Source organism: Rutidosis leptorrhynchoides, chromosome 6 (assembly GCF_046630445.1).
Source record: "Rutidosis leptorrhynchoides isolate AG116_Rl617_1_P2 chromosome 6, CSIRO_AGI_Rlap_v1, whole genome shotgun sequence".
Taxonomy (NCBI): Eukaryota; Viridiplantae; Streptophyta; class Magnoliopsida; order Asterales; family Asteraceae; genus Rutidosis; species Rutidosis leptorrhynchoides.
Window position 1 is genome coordinate 22,876,136 of NC_092338.1, and position 6,918 is coordinate 22,883,053.

The window sequence follows — 6,918 nt, forward strand, 5'->3', positions numbered from 1 at the left end:
AGTTTCATGTTCATAATAAAAATCATTTTCTCAGAATAACAACTTTTAAATCAAAGTTTATCATAGTTTTTAATTAACTAACCCAAAACAGCCCGCGGTGTTACTACGACGGCGTAAATCCGGTTTTACGGTGTTTTTCGTGTTTTCAGGTTTTAAATCATTAAGTTAGAATATCATATAGATATATAACATGTGTGTAGTTAATTTTAAAAGTCAAGTTAGAAGGATTAACTTTTGTTTGCGAACAAGTTTAGAATTAACTAAACTATGTTCTAGTGATTACGAGTTTAAACCTTCGAATAAGATAGTTTTATATATATGAATCGAATGATGTTATGAACATCATTACTACCTCAAGTTTAGTAGGTAAACCTACTGGAAGTGACAAGAAATGATCTAGCTTCAAAGGATCTCGGATGGCTTGAAAGTTCTTGAAGTAGGATCATGACACAAAAACAAGTTCAAGTAAGATTTTTACTCGAATTAAGATAGTTTATAGTTATAGAAATTGAATCAAAGTTTGAATATGAATATTACCTTGAATAAGAAAGATAACCTACTGTATATAACAAAGGTTTCTTGATCTTAGATGATTACTTGGAATGGATTAGAAAGCTTGGAAGTAAATTAGTAAACTTGAAGGGATTTTTGAAGTGTTCTTCCTATGATGATTATAGCTTGATTCTTGAAGTGATTTTTGATGAAGATGATGATTAACTACTGGAAAAATACGTTCATAATAGTGTGTGTGTATTGAGAGAGAATTAGAAAGAGAATTGGAAGTGAAATGGAGTGAATGATGAGTGGTAATTGGTGAGTGGTGAGTGGGGTTAAAAGGAGTTCTAGTTAGTTGACTAGCTCATGGTAGAAGTTAAAATTGATTAGTCATACATGACATAATCAAGAGTGGAATCCCATGCTAGTTCCTATTGGTATATACTCATAGTAAGTACGTTTTGAAGCTGTGTATAATACGGATAAGAATACGACTAGAATTCTTGATGAAAGAAAAGAATGGAAAAGTAACTGTAACCATTTTCGTTAAGTATGAGTGTTTTGATATATGTCTTGAAGTCTTCCAAAAGTATTTTAATACATCTAAATACACTACATGTATATACATTTTAACTGAGTCGTTAAGTCATCGTTAGTCGTTACATGTAAGTGTTGTTTTGAAACCTTTAAGTTAACGATCTCAATTAATGTTGTTAACCCATTGTTTATTATATCTAATGAGATGTTAAATTATTATATTATCATGATATTATGATATATTAATATATCTTAATATGATATATATACATTTAAATGTCGTTAGAACGATAATCGTTACATATATGTCTCGTTTCGAAATCCTTAAGTTAGTAGTCTTGTTTATATCTATATAACTCATTGTTAATATAATTATGGAGATACTTACTTATCATAATCTCATGTTAACCATATGTATATCCATATATATATCGTCATGTCGTTTTTACAAGTTTTAACGTTCGTGAATCGCCGGTCAACTTGGGTGGTCAATTGTCTATATGAAACATATTTCAATTAATCAAGTCTTAACAAGTTTGATTGCTTAACATGTTGGAATCATTTAATCATGTAAATATCAATCTCAATTAATATATATAAATATGGAAAAGTTCGGGTCACTACAGTACCTACCCGTTAAATAAATTTCGTCCCGAAATTTTAAGCTGTTGAAGGTGTTGACGAATCTTCTGGAAATAGATGCGGGTATTTCTTCTTCATCTGATCTTCACGCTCCCAGGTGAACTCGGGTCCTCTACGAGCATTCCATCGAACCTTAACAATTGGTATCTTGTTTTGCTTAAGTCTTTTAACCTCACGATCCATTATTTCGATGGGTTCTTCGATGAATTGGAGTTTTTCGTTGATTTGGATTTCATCTAACAGAATAGTGAGATCTTCTTTAGCAAAACATTTCTTCAAATTCGAGACGTGGAAAGTGTTATGTACAGCCGCGAGTTGTTGAGGTAACTCAAGTCGGTAAGCTACTGGTCCGACACGATCAATAATCTTGAATGGTCCAATATACCTTGGATTTAATTTCCCTCGTTTACCAAATCGAACAACGTCTTTCCAAGGTGCAACTTTAAGCATGACCATCTCTCCAATTTCAAATTCTATATCTTTTCTTTTAATGTCAGCGTAGCTCTTTTGTCGACTTTGGGCGGTTTTCAACCGTTGTTGAATTTGGATGATCTTCTCGGTAGTTTCTTGTATAATCTCCGGACCCGTAATCTGTCTATCCCCCACTTCACTCCAACAAATCGGAGACCTGCACTTTCTACCATAAAGTGCTTCAAACGGCGCCATCTCAATGCTTGAATGGTAGCTGTTGTTGTAGGAAAATTCTGCTAACGGTAGATGTCGATCCCAACTGTTTCCGAAATCAATAACACATGCTCGTAGCATGTCTTCAAGCGTTTGTATCGTCCTTTCGCTCTGCCCATAAGTTTGTGGATGATAGGCAGTACTCATGTCTAGACGAGTTCCTAATGCTTGCTGTAATGTCTGCCAGAATCTTGAAATAAATCTGCCATCCCTATCAGAGATAATAGAGATTGGTATTCCATATCTGGAGACGACTTCCTTCAAATACAGTCGTGCTAACTTCTCCATCTTGCCATCTTCTCTTATTGGTAGGAAATGTGCTGATTTGGTGAGATGATCAACTATTACCCAAATAGTATCAAAACCACTTGCAGTCCTTGGCAATTTAGTGATGAAATCCATGGTAATGTTTTCCCATTTCCATTCTGGGATTTCGGGTTGTTGAAGTAGACCTGATGGTTTCTGATGCTCAGCTTTGACCTTAGAACACGTCAAACATTCTCCTACGTATTTAGCAACATCGGCTTTCATACCCGGCCACCAAAAATATTTCCTGAGATCCTTGTACATCTTCCCCGTTCCATGATGTATTGAGTATCTGGTTTTATGAGCTTCTCTAAGTACCATTTCTCTCATATCTCCAAATTTTGGTACCCAAATCCTTTCAGCCCTATACCGGGTTCCGTCTTCCCGAATATTAAGATGTTTCTCCGATCCTTTGGGTATTTCATCCTTTAAATTTCCCTCTTTTAAAACTCCTTGTTGCGCCTCCTTTATTTGAGTATTAAGGTTATTATGAATCATTATATTCATAGATTTTACTCGAATGGGTTCTCTGTCCTTCCTGCTCAAGGCATCGGCTACCACATTTGCCTTCCCCAGGTGGTAACGAATCTCAAAGTCGTAATCATTCAATAATTCAATCCACCTACGCTGCCTCATATTCAGTTGTTTCTGATTAAATATGTGTTGAAGACTTTTGTGGTCGGTATATATAATACTTTTGACCCCATATAAGTAGTGCCTCCAAGTCTTTAATGCAAAAACAACCACGCCTAATTCCAAATCAGGCGTCGTATAATTTTGTTCGTGAATCTTCAATTGTCTAGACGCATAAGCAATCACCTTCGTTCGTTGCATTAATACACAACCGAGACCTTGCTTTGATGCGTCACAATAAATCACAAAATCATCATTCCCTTCAGGCAATGACAATATAGGTGCCGTAGTTAGCTTTTTCTTCAATAACTGAAACGCTTTCTCTTGTTCATCATTCCATTCAAATTTCTTCCCTTTATGCGTTAATGCAGTCAAGGGTTTTGCTATTCTGGAAAAGTCTTGGATGAACCTTCTGTAGTAACCAGCTAGTCCTAAAAACTGGCGTATGTGTTTCGGAGTTTTCGGGGTTTCCCACTTTTCAACAGTTTCTATCTTTGCCGGATCCACCTTAATACCTTCTTTGTTCACTATGTGACCGAGGAATTGAACTTCTTCCAACCAAAATGCACACTTTGAAAACTTAGCGTACAATTCTTCCTTCCTCAATACTTCTAACACCTTTCTCAAATGTTCACCGTGTTCTTGGTCATTCTTTGAGTAAATAAGTATGTCATCAATGAAAACAATGACAAACTTGTCAAGGTATGGTCCACACACTCGGTTCATAAGGTCCATGAACACAGCTGGTGCATTAGTTAAACCAACCGGCATGACCATAAACTCGTAATGACCGTAACGTGTTCTGAAAGCAGTCTTTGGAATATCATTTTCTTTCACCCGCATTTGATGATACCCGGAACGTAAGTCAATCTTTGAATAAACAGACGAGCCTTGTAGTTGATCAAATAAGTCGTCGATTCTCGGTAGTGGGTAGCGGTTCTTGATGGTAAGTTTGTTCAACTCTCGGTAGTCGATACACAACCTGAATGTACCATCTTTCTTCTTGACAAACAAAACAGGAGCTCCCCACGGTGATGTGCTTGGTCGAATGAAACCACGCTCTAAAAGTTCTTGTAATTGGCTTTGCAGTTCTTTCATCTCGCTGGGTGCGAGTCTGTAAGGAGCACGAGCTATTGGTGCAGCTCCTGGTACAAGATCTATTTGAAATTCAACGGATCGCTGTGGGGGTAATCCCGGTAATTCTTTCGGAAATACATCGGGAAATTCTTTTGCAATGGGAACATCATTGATGCTCTTTTCTTCAGTTTGTACTTTCTCGACGTGTGCTAGAACAGCATAGCAACCTTTTCTTATTAGTTTTTGTGCCTTCAAATTACTAATAATATGTAGCTTCGTGTTGCCCTTTTCTCCGTACACTATTAAGGGTTTTCCTTTTTCTCGTATAATGCGAATTGCATTTTTGTAACAAACGATCTCTGCTTTCACTTCTTTCAACCATTCCATACCGATTATCACATCAAAACTCCCTAACTCTACTGGTATCAAATCAATCTTAAATGTTTCGCTAACCAGTTTAATTTCTCGATTCCGACATATATTATCTGCTGAAATTAATTTACCATTTGCTAATTCGAGTAAAAATTTACTATCCAAAGGCGTCAATGGACAACTTAATTTAGCACAAAAATCTCTACTCATATAGCTTCTATCCGCACCCGAATCAAATAAAACGTAAGCAGATTTATTGTCAATAAGAAACGTACCCGTAACAAGCTCCGGGTCTTCCTGTGCCTCTGCCGCATTAATATTGAAAACTCTTCCGCGACCTTATCCATTCGTGTTCTCCTGGTTCGGGCAATTTCTAATAATGTGGCCCGGTTTTCCACATTTATAACAAACTACATTGGCATAACTTGCTCCGACACTACTTGCTCCGCCATTACTCGTTCCGACACCATTTGTTCCTTTCGTTCTATTAACCCCTGGTCCGTAGACCTCACACTTCGCCGCGCTATGACCATTTCTTTTACACTTGTTGCAAAATTTGGTGCAGAACCCCGAGTGATACTTTTCACACCTTTGGCATAGCTGCTTCTGATTGTTGTTGTTGTTGCGGTTATTATTGTTGTTGGGATGATTGTTGTAGTAGCTGTTGTTGTTGTTGTTGTTGTTGTTGTTGTTGTTGGGCCGTTTGTTGTAGTTGCGATTGATGTTGCGATTGTTGGGATAATTGTTGCGATTATTGTTGTAATTGCTGTTGCTGTTGTATTGATGATTCTTATCACCGTTTTCCTCCCACTTTCTTTTAACTTGCCTCACATTGGCCTCTTCAGCAGTCTGTTCTTTAATTCTTTCTTCAATCTGGTTCACTAGTTCGTGAGCCATTCTACATGCCTGTTGTATGGAGGCGGGCTCGTGTGAACTTATATCTTCTTGGATTCTTTCCGGTAATCCTTTCACAAACGCGTCGATCTTCTCTTCCTCATCTTCGAATGCTCCCGGACACAATAGGCACAATTCTGTGAATCGTCTTTCGTACGTGGTAATATCAAATCCTTGGGTTCGTAACCCTCTAAGTTCTGTCTTGAGCTTATTGACCTCAGTTCTGGGACGGTACTTCTCGTTCATCAAGTGCTTGAATGCTGACCACGGTAGTGCGTACGCATCATCTTGTCCCACTTGCTCTAGATAGGTATTCCACCATGTTAACGCAGAACCTGTGAAAGTATGCGTAGCGTACTTCACTTTGTCCTCTTCAGTACACTTACTTATGGCAAACACCGATTCAACCTTCTCGGTCCACCGTTTCAATCCGATCGGTCCTTCGGTTCCATCAAATTCCAAAGGTTTGAAGGCAGTGAATTCTTTGTAGGTGCATCCTACACGATTTCCTGTACTGCCAGATCCAAGGTTATTGTTGATATGTAGCGCAGCCTGTACTGCGGCTATGTTTGAAGCTAGAAAAGTACGGAATTCCTCTTCATTCATATTCACGGTGTGTCGAGTAGTCGGTGCCATTTTCTTCAAAATAGTCAAATGGAACAAGTTAATCATACAGAATATTAAGAGTAGTTAATAGTATTTCGTAGCATAATATGAACTCATTTATAAAAGCTTTTTCTTTATATTAGCATTTTATAAGTTTAAATTCGGGTAGTACCTACCCGTTAAGTTCATACTTAGTAGCTAATATACAATTCAACTACTACAATTCTATATGAAAAACTGATTGTAATAATATTTCGCGTTCAAACTTTTATACAATATTTTACAAACTTACAATACCGCTTATTTTACATAAAGCATGAAATATAGCACACAATAACTTTGATACAAGATAGTTGTGAAGATAATTCTAGCTAGTACACAAGTCGTTCAGCAAAGGCAATAAAGACTCGTAATTCATACGTCCAGAAACAAGTCATGCATTCTGGTTTTACTAGGACTACTTCCCATCCTTGGTCTTGTGGAACATAACCGTTATGGCCATTGATAAGACAGCGTGTTGTAACGTCGTCAAAGGGACGAGGGTTACGTAATGACCAATAGTCTCGTAATAACCTAAAAACCTCATTTCTTACCCCAATTACCGACTCCGTCACTTGTGGGAACGTTTTGTTTAATAGTTGTAGCCCGATGTTCTTGTTCTCACTTTGGTGA